The sequence below is a fragment of the Hydra vulgaris genome, chromosome 08 (genome assembly GCF_038396675.1).
Source record: "Hydra vulgaris chromosome 08, alternate assembly HydraT2T_AEP".
NCBI classification, from domain to species: Eukaryota; Metazoa; Cnidaria; class Hydrozoa; order Anthoathecata; family Hydridae; genus Hydra; species Hydra vulgaris.
The window spans coordinates 25403142-25418823 of NC_088927.1; the positions used below are offsets into that span (position 1 = coordinate 25403142).

Consider the following 15682-nt stretch of genomic DNA (forward strand, 5'->3'; position numbering starts at 1 on the left):
AGAAAACGCCAACTGTTTTTCAATTTTTAAAGGTAAGTCTATTCGCACGCGAATAGACAATATCTTATTGTAGTCTATTCGCATGTTAAAAATTTAAAGTTAAAATTCTTTATTGCGAAAGTTAACATAAAATTATAACTTATAATTTAAGTAATTTGCTTTGAAAGCAATTTAATCTAAAGTAATAATAAAAACTTTTTACTTCAGCATAAATAAATTTTCATTCTCAAATTAATAATAATAGTATCAATAACAATAGTAACAATAATAACAACAATAATAATAATAACAACAACGTGCCACAAGATAAAATAAACTTTGAGAAGTACTTTTCTTTTAGTTAAAAGATTGCCTGCCCGAGCCAAATCCCTTGTTGATGTTATTACAGTCCACTGCGCTTATCCATATATAGTGAACACCTATATATACCCTTCTCTAAGTCTATTCCTAAATAGTCAGTCAACAAATTTACTCTCCACTGCAATTACATTCAAATTTAAACATTAAATTTAACAAATCTTAGTTTTTTTAATTTTGATCAAAATCTATATATACCCTTCTCTAAGTCTATTCCTAAATAGTCAGTCAACAAATTTACTCTCCACTGCAATTACATTCAAATTTAAACATTAAATTTAACAAATCTTAGTTTTTTTAATTTTGATCAAATTGGAAGATTTTTCCCTTTTTTATTTAATGTGAGAGTAGACTATAATTAAATATAGTCTATTCGCATGCAAAAACGTGCGAATAAACGCTCTGTTTAAAAATTTTTTTTTGCAGAATTATTTTTTTAAAATCTTATTTCATTTCGCGTCTTTTGAGAATGCACCTGACTTTAAAAATGTAATACCTTAAGAATATATAAAAAAAAGAATAAAAAATAGCTTAAAAAAATAATAAAAAATACCTTAAAAAAACTTTTTTTGAGATAATGTCAGGGAACTTATAATTATTCAATTAAAATTTGAGGCAGAACACATTTTTCAATCAATAAAAGTTCATATCATCTAAATCAGGACACAAAGGAACAATTTTCTGCATATGTTACAGGCTTCCAACTTAAAAAAATATAGTTTTCGACTTACAATGTATATATATATATATATATATATATATATATATATATATATATATATATATATATATATATATATATATATATATATATATATATATATATATTTACATTTATCCAACAAACATTCTATAGTGGAATTTTAGTGGCCCTGTATGGACATTTTAGGCGGTTCACTGTCGTTTTGCTCATAGGTTGAACCGCTTAAAAGCCTGCAAATCCATTAAAACAATGTTTGCTGGGTATATATATAACTCATAACTTTAAATAATCAAATATTTAAATAATAAATAAGTATAAGAGATCAATTCAAATATATGTTATATAACCCAACTTTTTAATTTGATATAAAAGTATTTGTATTATATATAAAATATATTATATTTGGATGTAAACGTATAGTATATTTTATATATTTATATAAATATCTAAAGAATGATATATATGATTTTCCAGAACTACTCTACTTTTTTTTTTATATATTTGTCATACTTTTGTTTAAGTTATTTATATCACAATTACTACCTCATTATTGCTACATTTTATAAGTATCTCTATTAATATACATGTCTCCATTATTATTATAATCTCCAATTATTACCTCATTATCACTGACACAATTATTAACTTAGCAAAAAAAAAGCATTATGCACTCCTGCCATTCATCTATTATGTTTTGCGAAGTTAAAACACAGCGCCAATTAAAAAATTTTGGAAACACGTGTATAAATAGAAGCATACTTTTCCCTCATTACTAAATTTAAGTTTAGAAAGATCAACCAATTTTGAACAACTTAAACTCTATAAGAAAAAAATTATAATAGATCGAAAACAAAAATGATTTTTTTACTGCTGGCTTTGAATTTGTGTTCAGGTAAATTATTTTATATTTTTAAAGACAAACATAGACTTATTACTTTGTACTTAATAACTATTTTTTATTTCTTGATTGATTGAATATTACTGTTATTAAACTAAATTATAACCAAAACCACGTTTTTCATAATCAAATAACAATTTAATTAAATTCAAAACTACTGTTTTATCTTATATTACAGTAATTTACGCAGCACATCGTATATTAGAGGCTTAAGACCCATAAGGTTGTCAAGTGTCACCTGTAGCACTCAGCGCTGCTAAACGGAAATAGCATTTTAGACATAAAAAGATGTTACAAATTCAAAATCTTTTTATGGAAGTGGGAAAGTAGTTTACAATATTTTTATTATATAGATATCAAAAGTATATAATAAAAATATTGTAAACTGCCATAAATTCCTTTTATAGATAAAAGGAATTTAAAGGTTTTACAAAAAACAACTTTTATACAGGTCGATCAGTTGGCACACTAAGTTGTGTCGACATTGTAACGTTCCTAATTTTTTTTCAAAAATCAATTTTAATAATTTTTTCAGATTAATTTTGGTTTGGTTTAACATTATTTAAAACTTGCTTTATAACAAAAACGAAATATATTAAACAACTTTACTAGCATGTAATCACGACCAAGCCAAGCTCAGTTCTCTAAAAACAATGATTTATTTTATCAATGTATTTAAAACAAGTTATTTTTAAGCTTTTTAAAACAGTTAAAACGTTTAAGAAAAGTTGTTCTAATTATTATATAGGGGAGACCGGAGAGACTTTGTTTTTACTCTATGACATTTTTTTTTTGTCAAACTATAATGATTAAACTATATTTAGAATTTTTTCTTTCTTTGTATTTCTTGATTTTCAAAGTTTAAAAGTAGCATTTTAAAAAAAGTACGGACTTTGGACACTGTCTATAAAAGACATTGGACAGACTTTGAACAGTGTCCAAAGTCCGTATATAAAAGTGTATATACGGACATATACGGACGAAGTCAGCTTTTTATACATTATTATGCACATCAAATAAATAAATATACACTTGAAAATTGTAGGCATATTGGTTCATCTGACGATGTTTCTTGAAGAATTGTTTTTTTTAGAGTTTTTTCGCTATAAAATTTACTTCTTGGTTGTGTTTTTCCTTCGTTTTTTTGCTGCAAGTGTCTCCTTTTTTGGGATATCTTTTGCGTTTATAGATCTACCCTTCGTTAAAGATTGTGCAAATAGAAATTTATAAAACCTTTGTTAATGTTCATAGGAAATTATTATGTAGTAACCATTACAATAGCATTGAAGAAACTTTAGATAGTGTCCAAAGTCCCTCCAATGCGGTGTACTGAAAAAATCTATTTTTTTGCTAGAAACTGTCACCTAACTGTTTTAAAGCAAATAGCAATATGTCTGCCAACATATTGAGAATTTTTAGCTCGTTTCTCAGCTATTTTATAGTGATTTTTTCTTTCTAACCAATTTTTTTTTTCAATAGTTACCGTTTTTCAGGATTTGTAGGTTGTTTTTGGAGAAAAAGGAAATTGGGGTTAGACAATTTAAAAGGGCTTAGGGTTAAACAATTTTTTTTTAACGGGGGTTAGACAAATATTTTATGGGGCTAGTTGGCTCGTATAACAATGGAAAGAAAAAATAATTTTTTTGAAAAAATAATATTCTTTAATTGAAAATGTTGAAAATATTATTATTTAATTACCGTTGCCAACAACATAATTAGTTAAATTTCTCGAACACTCATACGATTTTTCAGAATAAATTCTGAACAAAACTGATCAGATCTGTTGTAATCTAAAAAAAATTTACAATGCAACAACATCATTAGATTCTTGGCATTAAAATAGTTTTTAATAGTAATTTAAATTAGAAATTTTGAACAAACTCCAAAAAGATATCACAAAAGAGACACCTTATTAGATGTTTTAAAGGAATTTTTTTAAATGTCTTCAAACTAAAGATTGAGCCAGGTTAAGCCTAACAAATGCTAACAACACCAACTGCAGAAAAAAACGTGTTGGCATGAATGAAGATTTTGTTGTTCTGATGTATTATGATCCAATGTTTCAAACAAAACAGGAAAAAATCTAAAAATTGAAACTTTAATCTTTATGATGGCTTTTTAATATAAAGCCTATTATTTTAATAATTATAAAAAAGTATATAATTATAAAAAAGCTAGATGAACAAAAACGAAATATTAGTTAAAGTAATATTCTTATTCTATTAGATTATATTACTTTAATATTTAATAATTATTAATAAATATTGATAAAAGCTGAGCTCATGCTAGCCAACAAGAATGGTTAAAAGATTCGACTTCGATCAATCAGAGGGAGTAACACCCATTTGATTGATTCTGCATAAGGCTATCACTAGTGGAATTTTTTTCCCTTCCAAACACGATTTTTAACTTTACAGTCCATTATTCACCTTCAACTTTTAAAACTTTAACTATGTTAATCTAACATAGTTAAAGTTACTCTTTTATATGTCTGCCTAGATTTATGAACTTTTTATTCAGTAAGTATTTGACTAACTTTCCTAGTACTTTTAAGTAAATCGTTTTCTGAGTTTCTAAGGTAAAAAGAAACAAAGTAAGATTTCTAATACTAAACTGAATTAACACTAAATTAGTTAAATTTCTCGAACACTCATACGATTTTTCTAATTTTTGCTTTTTGCTAGTTGTTTATCTTTTGGTCACTAAATCGTAGCAGAATTAACTTAGATTAATTTAGAATGAAAAAAAAAAGTGTTTTCGATCTTCTTGTGGTAAAAGTTAAAATTACGTGTTGACTGAAAAATAGAATAGTTTTGAAATATCCTGTTTGGTTATTTTCTATTTTATTTAAGTTATTACTGAAAATAGTAATATTTAAAAAAATCTGGCTAGTATTTTCTAAATGAATCTGTTACCTATTATAAAGGTTGGTAATTAACATCTCTATTGGCAAGCACATAAAAGCTACAACAGTTAATGCTGCTTGAAATGTTTTGATCTTCTTTAAAACTGTTATCTTTAGATCAATTAAGTTTACTATAGATTATACACCAGAAATTGCACTTTTAAACCTATTTTAAGGGGGTAATAATTTTTAGGATCAAAAATAATATTTTTTACAAAATAAAATTTTCATATATTGCTAGAATGTCAATCAAATCAATTTTAAAAAACATAAACGGTATTAGTCCACTGTTAAAAACCCCTAATTGAGGAAAGGAAACTTATATTGAACTAACACTATTGTCTGTAATTAGTCATCTATAATTAAACTAAACAAAATATAGATTTTAAACCTAGAGAATTCCTGCAATTGAGGGCATGGGAGCGTAGGGCCACTACCTGACGCAAACAATAAGTCTTTTTTGACCCTTTTAAATTAGCGAGAAGTTCCTTCTTTAAATAAAAATTAAAACATTTTTGAATTGCACAAAACCTAATATTTTAGTTATTAAAAAAATCACCTTTTTGTTGTAACAATTTTTGCCTTGACAACCACCACAGATTGCAACGCACTTTAGACAATGTTTTTGTGAACTGTAAGTATTCAAACCACCTCAGTTTCTTGACAACATTTTACAATTGGATTTTGTAACACTAAAAAGATTTTGAAGTGGTGTGTCATTATCAGTTGTGATTAGGAGAAGAGCATTGTTTTCTTCCTCATTCTTTTTAAGATTTACATTCAAACGCTTATCAAACGAACTTCATTCAATAACATAAAGATGAATAACTAACTCTTGAAAATTTACCACCTTTTCAGTTGGTAGTAACTTAGATTAGATTCAATGATTAGGATAGGTTCAATGATACCTAAAAATATAAAGAATAATTTTTGGTTTGGTTTGTTTAACTACCAGAATAATTCTAATTACTGTTGCTTCAAGAAAAGCAGTCTAGAATTATATTTACCAGAGCTAAATATATTTGCAACAGTAATTACGTAGTTACCGTAGTATTTACAGTAATTACCTTAAGCTCATGGTATTAAATTATGATTGTAAATACTTTTAAATCCCTTAGTTAAGTTAATAAATTGGTCATCAATTAATATACTTTTTGGATGTCATGTGATTTTATTAAAAGATTTAAGTTGGATTCAGTTGAAGAAATGGTATCACACGTTGACTATAGAAATATGTACAAACAAGGTATTCTTTAAACTTGCTCATTGTATAATTTAATTCTTCAATGCTGAAATCATTGTACAAGCTTTATCTCCAATGATACAAAATCATAAAACTACATCATCACATAAGACACAGCTCATGACACATATAAGTGTCATCAGCCACAACTATATTTGTTGATGTAATTAAAAGTTTTCATGGCCAAACAGCAATGTATTATCATTACTTTAATAGTGCTTATTCTTTTAATTTGACAGATGATTCATAACTAGGTGTTACATTAATAAAAAATGGTTCTTTGCAAATCAAACACACACCTCCAGCAACATGCTAAGCCATCTAAAAATAAATCTATACTTAATACATTTGTGTTTACAAAATGTAGAATATTGACTAGACGACATTGGAGTAACAGAAAGAAGAATCGTTATTGAAAGTTATTGAAAACAAAAAAAAAGTTTAACAATTCATATCAAACTCATGAAATATATAAGATTTATTGAATCATCTGAACACATTAAAATAGTAATATAACCTTAAATTTTTTTTTAATATAAAAAATAAATAAATTATTTTGAAGAACTATGAAACAATAAGACCTACTTGAAAATAAAAATGACAATTAGGCTTAACAAAAATGATAATCAAATTTGATGACCGAAACAATGAAGAAATTTGATTAATTTAAAACGGAATTAAACCAAAATCCTTAAATTTTAACATTTTCATTTTTAATAAAAAAAAATTGCTTAAAACAAAAAAATAAGTTTAAAGAAATCAAAAATTAAACCGATATTGATAAATTTAAAAATCTTTATTATCGGTGACACGCGATAACAAAAACACAACAATTTTGTTTTTGAAAAAAAATATAAAAACAATTAACTGAAACGGTCTAAGCCTTCAAAGAATATATATGATCAGTAAAACATTTGATTAAACAATAAACATTGAAAAAAACCTTACTTTATGTTTATATAAATCGTATTTAATATCAATTAAGCTTCTACATCGCGACATTAATCAAATAACTTATCACATAATATTTTGATAATATTTAAATACTATTAGAAAGTGTGAATTATGAGGTATAAACGATCTATTATTAAAAAAATCATTATTTTATGTTTACAGGAATAATTTCTCTTCCAACAACACAAATAATTAATCCTATTAGAGAAACAAACCTACTTTCAAATAGTTCATTGTTAAATGCACTTAATAATGGTCAACTATCAACTGAAACTACATTAAATGGAATAAACACATCCGTTTCCACTAGGAATACATCTCAGGAAACAAATCAACAAATTAACGGAACATTTAAAATAACTGCATCTGACACTCAAACAAACACAAACACAGCATCACCAATAGAAGAAACAACAACATCATTCAGCAATGCCGCAGTTACAGAAACAGTTAAAACTACTTCATCTGAAATTCAAATAAACACAAGCACAACATCACTAATAGAAGAAACAACCACATTAATTAGCACTGCAGCAGCTTCAGAAACAATTGAAACTACCTCATCTGAAGTTCAAACAAGCATAAGCACAGCGCCGCCAATAGAAGAAACAACAACATTAGTCAGCACTGCTGCAGTTACAGAAGCAGTTAAAACTACTTCATCTGAAGTTCAAACAAGCACAAGCACAGCATCACCAATAGAAGAAACAACAACATTAATCAGCACTGCTGAAGTTACAGAAACAGTTGAAACTACCTCACCTGAAATTCAAACAAACTCAAGCACAACATCACAAATAGAAGAAATAACAACATTAGTCAGCACTGCAGCAGCTACAGACATAGTTAAAACTACCTCATCTGAAATTCAAACAAACACAAGCACAACTTCACCAATTGAAGAAACAACAACATTAGTCAATAATGCTGCAGTTACAGAAACAGTTGAAACTACTTCATCTGAAGTTCAAACAAGCACAAGCACAGCATCAACAATAGAAGAAACAACAACATTAATCAGCACTGTTGCAGTTACAAAAACAGTTGAAACTACTCCATCTGAAGTTCAAACAAGCACAAACACAGCATCACCAATAGAGGAAACAACAACATTAGTCAGCACTGCTGCAGTTACAGAAACAGTTGAAACTACTTCACCTGAAGTTCAAACAAGCACAAGCACAGCATCAACAATAGATGAAACAACAACATTAGTAAGCACTGCAGCAGCTACAGAAGTAGTTGAAAATACTCTATCTGAAGATCAAACAAGCACAAACACAACATCACCAATAGAAGAAACAACAACATTAATCAGCACTGCAGCAGCTACAGAAATAGTTGAAACTACCTCATCTGAAATTCAAACAAGCGCAAGCACAGCATCACCAATAGAAGAAACAACAACATTAGTCAGCATTGCTGAAGCTACCGAAGCAGTTAAAATTACATCATCTGAAATTCAAACAAGCACACCCACAGCATTACCAATAGAAGAAACAACAACATTAGTCAGCACTGCTGCAGTTACAGAAATAGTTGAAACTACTTCATCCAAAGTTCAAACAAGCGCAAGCACAGCATCACCAATAGATGAAACAACAACATTAGTCAGCACTGCTGCAGTTACAGAAATAGTTGAAACTACTTCATCCAAAGTTCAAACAAGCGCAAGCACAGCATCACCAATAGATGAAACAACAACATTAGTCAGCACTGCTGCAGTTACAGAAGCAGTTGAAACTACTTCATCTGAAGTTCAAACAAACATAAGCACAACATCACCAATAGAAGAAACAACAACATTAGTCAGTACTGCTGCAGTTACAGAAACAGTTGAAACTACTTCATCTGAAATTCAAACAAGCACAAGCATAGCACCACCAATAGAAGAAACAACAACATTAGTCAGTACTGCTGCAGTTACAGAAACAGTTGAAACTACTTCATCTGAAGTTCAAACAAGCACAAGCACAGCATCACCAATAGAAGAAACAACAACATTATTCAGCACTGCTGAAGTTACAGAAACAGTTGAAACTACCTCACCTGAAATTCAAACAAATTCAAGCACAACATCACAAATAGAAGAAATAACAACATTAGTCAGCACTGCAGCAGCTACAGACATAGTTAAAACTACCTCATCTGAAATTCAAACAAACACAAGCACAACTTCACCAATTGAAGAAACAACAACATTAGTCAATAATGCTGCAGTTACAGAAACAGTTGAAACTACTTCATCTGAAGTTCAAACAAGCACAAGCACAGCATCAACAATAGAAGAAACAACAACATTAATCAGCACTGTTGCAGTTACAGAAACAGTTGAAACTACTCCATCTGAAGTTCAAACAAGCACAAACACAGCATCACCAATAGAGGAAACAACAACATTAGTCAGCACTGCTGCAGTTACAGAAACAGTTGAAACTACTTCACCTGAAGTTCAAACAAGCACAAGCACAGCATCAACAATAGAAGAAACAACAACATTAATCAGCACTGCAGCAGCTTCAGAAACAGTTGAAACTACTTCATCTGAAATTCAAACAAGCACAAGCATAGCACCACCAATAGAAGAAACAACAACATTAGTCAGTACTGCTGCAGTTACAGAAACAGTTGAAACTACTTCATCTGAAGTTCAAACAAGCACAAGCATAGCACCACCAATAGAGGAAACAACAACATTAATCAGCACTACAGCAGCTTCAGAAACAGTTGAAACTACTTCATCTGAAATTCAAACAAACACAAGCACAACATCACCAATAAAAGAAACAACAACATTAGTCAGCACTGCTGTAGTTACAGAAACAGTTGAAACTACTCCATCTGAAGTTCAAACAAGCACAAGCACAGCATCACCAATAGAAGAAACAACAACATTAGTAAGCACTGCAGCAGCTACAGAAACAGTTGAAACTACCTCATCTGAAATTCACACAAACAAAAGCACAACTTCAGCAATAGAAGAAATAACAACATTAGTCAGCACTGCTGCAGTTACAGAAATAGTTGAAACTACTTCATCCAAAGTTCAAACAAGCGCAAGCACAGCATCACCAATAGAAGAAACAACAATATTAGTCAGTACTGCTGCAGTTACAGAAACAGTTGAAACTACTCCATCTGAAGTTCAAACAAGCACAAATACAGCATCACCAATAGAAGAAACAACAACATTAGTCAGCACCGCAGCAGTTACAGAAATAATTGAAACTACCTCATCTGAAATTCAAACAAACACAAGCACATCATCACCAATAGAAGGAACAACAACATTAGTCAGCACTGCTGCAATTACAGAAACAGTTGAAACTACTCCATCTAAAGTTGAAACAAGCACAAGCACAGCATCACCAATAGAAGAAACAACAACATTAGTAAGCACTGCAGCAGCTACACAAGTAGTTGAAACTACCTCATCTGAAATTCAAACAAACACAAGCAAAACATCACCAATAGAAGAAACAACAACATTAGTCAGCACTGCTGTAGTTATAGAAACAGTTGAAACTACACCGTCTGAAGTTCAAACAAGCACAAGCACAGCATCACCAATAGAAGAAACAACAACATTAGTAAGCACTGCAGCAGCTACAGAAGTAGTTAAAACTACCTCATCTGAAATTCAAACAAACATAAGCACAACATCACCAATAGAAGAAACAACAATATTAGTCAGTACTGCAGCAGTTACAGAAACAGTTGAAACTACTCCATCTGAAGTTCAAACAACCACAAATACAGCATCACCAATAGAAGAAACAACAACATTAGTCAGCACTGCTGCAGTTACAGAAATATTTGAAAATACTTCATCTGAAGTTCAAATAAGCACAAGCACAGCATCAGCAATAGAAGAAACAACAACATTTATCAGCACTGCTGCAGTTACAGAAACAGTTGAAACTACTCCATCTGAAGTTCAAACAAGCACAAATACAGCATCACCAATAGAAGAAACAACAACATTAGTAAGCACTGCAGCAGCTACAGAAGTAGTTAAAACTACCTCATCTGAAATTCAAACAAACAAAAGCACAACATCACCAATAGAAGAAACAACAACATTAATCAGCACTGCAGCAGTTACAGAAATAATTGAAACTACCTCATCTGAAATTCAAACAAACACAAGCACATCATCACTAATAGAAGGAACAACAACATTAGTCATCACTGCTGCAATTACAGAAACAGTTGAAACTACTCCATCTGAAGTTGAAACAAGCACAAGCACAGCATCACCAATAGAAGAAACAACAACATTAGTAAGCACTGCAGCAGCTACACAAGTAGTTGAAACTACCTCATCTGAAATTCAAACAAACACAAGCACAACATCACCAATAGTAGAAACAACAACATTAGTCAGCATTTCTGTAGTTACAGAAACAGTTGAAACTACTCCATCTGAAGTTCAAACAAGCACAAGCACAGCATCACCAATAGAAGAAACAACAACATTAGTCAGCACTGCTGCAGCTACAGAAGTAGTTGAAACTACCTTATCTGAAGTTCAAACAAGCACAAACACAGTATCAGTAAGAGAAGAAACAACCGTCACACTACAAACAACATCTAAATTTTTATCGAAAGTTGCTTCTACACCAATAGCGCCTTCATGTAATTATTTTTTCATAAATATTTTAGTTTTAATTTGTATGAATCTGTTAGGTAATGATATATAATTAAAATTTTTTTAGGCCCTCAGAAACTTTGTAAAGGCTTGACTAATGGAAATTATGAAATTCTGGGATATCCCCATGATTTTGTTCAGTGTTCTAATGGAATTGCTTCTTGTCAATCATGCTGGCCTCAAAGTTTAGTTTTTAGTCAATCTTGCAATCAATGTTTATACAATAAAGAAGGTATAGTATCTAAACCATATTTAGTTAATTATGTGTAGATTTATATATATATATATATATATATATATATATATATATATATATATATATATATATATATATATATATATATATATATATATATATATATATATATATATATATCAGGGATTAAATTAATGCATGAAAATCTAATTGCAAAAACAAAATTGGGGTGGGTAGGGGTGGGGTGCATTAGTATAAAATTGTATTTTTGTACATAAGTTCGTAATAGTAATTTTTTTTATCGTATCTCTTATATTTAAATATTATCTTATAAATTTCTATCTTGGCGGAGTTTAAAATAGCGTAAATTACTGTTATAATATACACTTTTTTTAAATTTAAATTTGCAGTTATAGTGTAATGAGCAAGTAACGAGCAACATAAAGAGCGTTATGTAAAACATTTTTGCGACGCTGTTTTATACAGTTTATAACCATAATAACATAAAAATTTAACAAGTTTAAATTAGAATGAAATAAATAAAATTATTCTAAATAATAAATTAAAATAATATCTTCATAAAACTCAAAACTTTATATTTGCACAAAAACATGATTTTAGACTATACAAGCCTATAATCTAGACCAAATGAGTAAGATCAAAGCAAAAAAACATTAGATACTATGTTTTATATAATTTATTGTTTCTTGATGAAGGTCTTCTTTACAAAAGGCCTTGACACTGTGCGGGAAATTTTTTGACTGAAGGCTGATTTAAAAAAAAAAGGCGGATTATTAAAAGTTATATGGCTTTGCTAAGATTAAACATACAAATAGTTAACAGTCTGTTTGAAAAAATTCCTAATTTCTAATTGCAAAAATAGTTTATTGAGGTTAATTAATAACTTTTAAAAGTAAAGTTAAATAAAAACATTTTCATATTGGATTTTCAATTTAAAAGATATAATAAGTAATATAAAAAAAATAAAAATAAATAAATAAATTTATTTTTTGTACTAAATAGGAAAAAAAATGTTAACATAAACTTAATTTCTTTGACTTTAGTTTCTTTATTACTTTTGGGAGTGTGAAGTAATGCAAAGTTCTTTAAAAAAATGTTTGCCAGTGTTTGGCATTGTTTCTTTGAAATAGAAAATCTGTACAACTCTGAAATAAATGTAAACTGTTGAATCAGAAATGTTCTGCAAACTCTTTTATTTTATAAAAAAAAATATATAGCAAAATAAAGACCATTGAGATAAAGTGTCAGATGGAATAGTCAATCCTCCCCTATTTCAAGTATTTAAATAAATTCCATGTTTTTCATAATAACTAATTGTATTATCTCCAATATCTTTAGTGGAACACTTTTGAACAAAACCAGCAATATAGACAACAAAATATAAAAATTTCTATATTTATACTATCTTCTAGATCTGCTTAATTGTAAACAGTATTTAATTTCTTATCATCTAAATTTTCAAGACATAAAAGACAGTCATGGCCATCATTTCCTTCTACACCAATATTTAGCTGCAGCACCGACTTAGCATGTTGAATACCTACTATTCAATAACTGATTTAGTGGTTATAAAATAAATACTGATCCTTGACCTAATTTTCCAAAGCATTTTTTAATCGGATCAGAAGAAAACCAACCTAAAGTTATGTATTTACTTCCACTTGATAAAAATGGTAAGATAAATCAATTAGGCCATGAAAAGTATGACCAAGCGCATTGCTTGTATCTTTTGTAAGTGGCAAAATCGTTTACCAGATGTTGGTTTTATATTTTCAGCCAATGTTGCAATAGTAAGTGATTTTTATTTAAGTTAATGTCATACGAAGATCTGATTACATAACGGGACTCATCTTTATAACTAAGATTTGTACCAAGACATTTAACATTCACTATTTTACAAAAATTTATAATCAACTCCAAAAAAATAATAGTACCCTTGACACTTTCTTGGTCTATTTTAGGATGAGTGTTTAGAGCTGCAACTGTCTCTTTACTAAATACTTGTAAACAAGTGCTTACTTTTTGCCGTTCCATTGGTTTAGGATTTATTGATGTTTCAGTCAACTTAGATAAGTTTTTTTCAAGTGTTTTTTTCAGTTTTTATAAGTTAACTAAATCTCTCTAATTTGCAATGTAAGATACTTCATTATAAATAAACTGCAACTGACCTGTCAGTGTCTAAATTCAAACTGTAAAGTTTTCTGTCAGCTAATTATTTCTTATGCACTTCAAAAGATGGTCATATAAAAGTTCCATTTTGACATAACCAAGGTTTTCCATATACAGTTTTGAATTTAAAAAAAAAAGTTTTGGTTAACTTTATTACCATCAATAATAGCAACAACTTTACCATTACATATAGAACTTTCTAAGGTGTCTACAATTAATTTGCATTGGTCAGGTTGGAAATCTGATATTGGATTACTAACTGTTAAAACTCTTGCTAAAAATTCAGATCCACTATAACAACTATTGACCATAAATGAAAATACAGTAGTAGCTAATTTCTTTGGATAATCAACAGCTTTTCCAAAAAATATTTCCACTTTGATATAATAGAGCAGCTTTTACATTAACTTCATCTATCAATAAAACACAATTTCCTTTTTTTCCCTCAAGGTTTGATTGCACAGAACTTAAAAAACTAAATCATCTTGAGAATTTATTTTTGAAGTTATAAGAGTTAAAGTTCGAATACTTGGCAACTGATAACGCAATTGATTATAAGTGGAACGACTTGTTGGAAAATATTCAAAAGCCCTTGTTACTATATCAGGCAAATAAAAAGTACTTATTATTATATTTTACAACTTTGAACAACTTAAAATTTAAAACCAACCTTCAGTCAAGAAAATTCCCGCACGGTGTCAAGGCCTTCTATTAAGAAGGCCTTATTCTTGATCTAGCATACTATTAAAATTTAAAGTAAAATTAAGTTTTTCATTTAAATGGCTTTTAAATTGATGTTTTCATTCATCAAACTGTTTTGCAATAAAAAGTGAAACGAAAGAATTTTGTCTATTAAATGGAGTTATATATCCTTAAATTAATTTTTTAGAAAAAAATTTCCTTCAACAGAAGTAAAGTACATATTTTAAGTATATATTTTATATATATTTTTTACAAGTATATATTTTAATTTTTCATATTTAATCTTTGGGTTTAATATTTGCAATAGAATGTTTCAACTTTTAAAACTATTTTTAAGAAACAAAATATATTTAACTATTCAAAACGTTTACGATTTAAATAAAACTTTCTTTCTAACTTGAACTATATTTTAAATCTGATATTATTACTATAGCTAAATGTATGTAGACTAAATAATAAAATAAATATACTTTTAGCAATGATTCTTGCTATGCTGGGTATTACAAACTGGATATTAAGGATGCCACTGAATTGGATTTATAATTATCGAGCATTAAAATTCTTTTAAAATTTTTCAATTTTTTTCAATTTCAAATTTCAATTTCAAAATTATTTGAATGAGTGAATTTTAGAAGACTAAAACTAAAAACATATAAGATATAAATATATAAAATATAAGATAATAAAATAAAATAATAAAATATAAGATATAAATAGAAACATTTATATGGCTAATTTTTGCAAGTCTTTGATTATATTAAGTAAATTTAATAGTCAAGTAACTATAAGTTACTGTAGTTACTTTGTTTAAAGGTAAATTTATTGCAGTTTATTATAGTTTTGATTTTGTTTAAAGGTAAATTTATTGCAATTTATCCATTCA

The 15682-nt window shown here is 28.5% G+C and overlaps 1 long non-coding RNA gene across 1 annotated transcript; it reads right to left on the reverse strand.

The window, feature by feature from the left end:
* Positions 1 to 3649: 3649 nt before the first annotated feature.
* Positions 3650 to 5773, reverse strand: LOC136084250 (uncharacterized). The gene is made up of 3 exons (XR_010640425.1): positions 5423 to 5773; positions 3867 to 4041; positions 3650 to 3748 (listed from the first exon to the last, which is right to left on the reverse strand). It is a non-coding gene; the product is annotated as an uncharacterized LOC136084250 (long non-coding RNA).
* Between the last annotated feature and the right edge of the window lie 9909 nt (positions 5774 to 15682).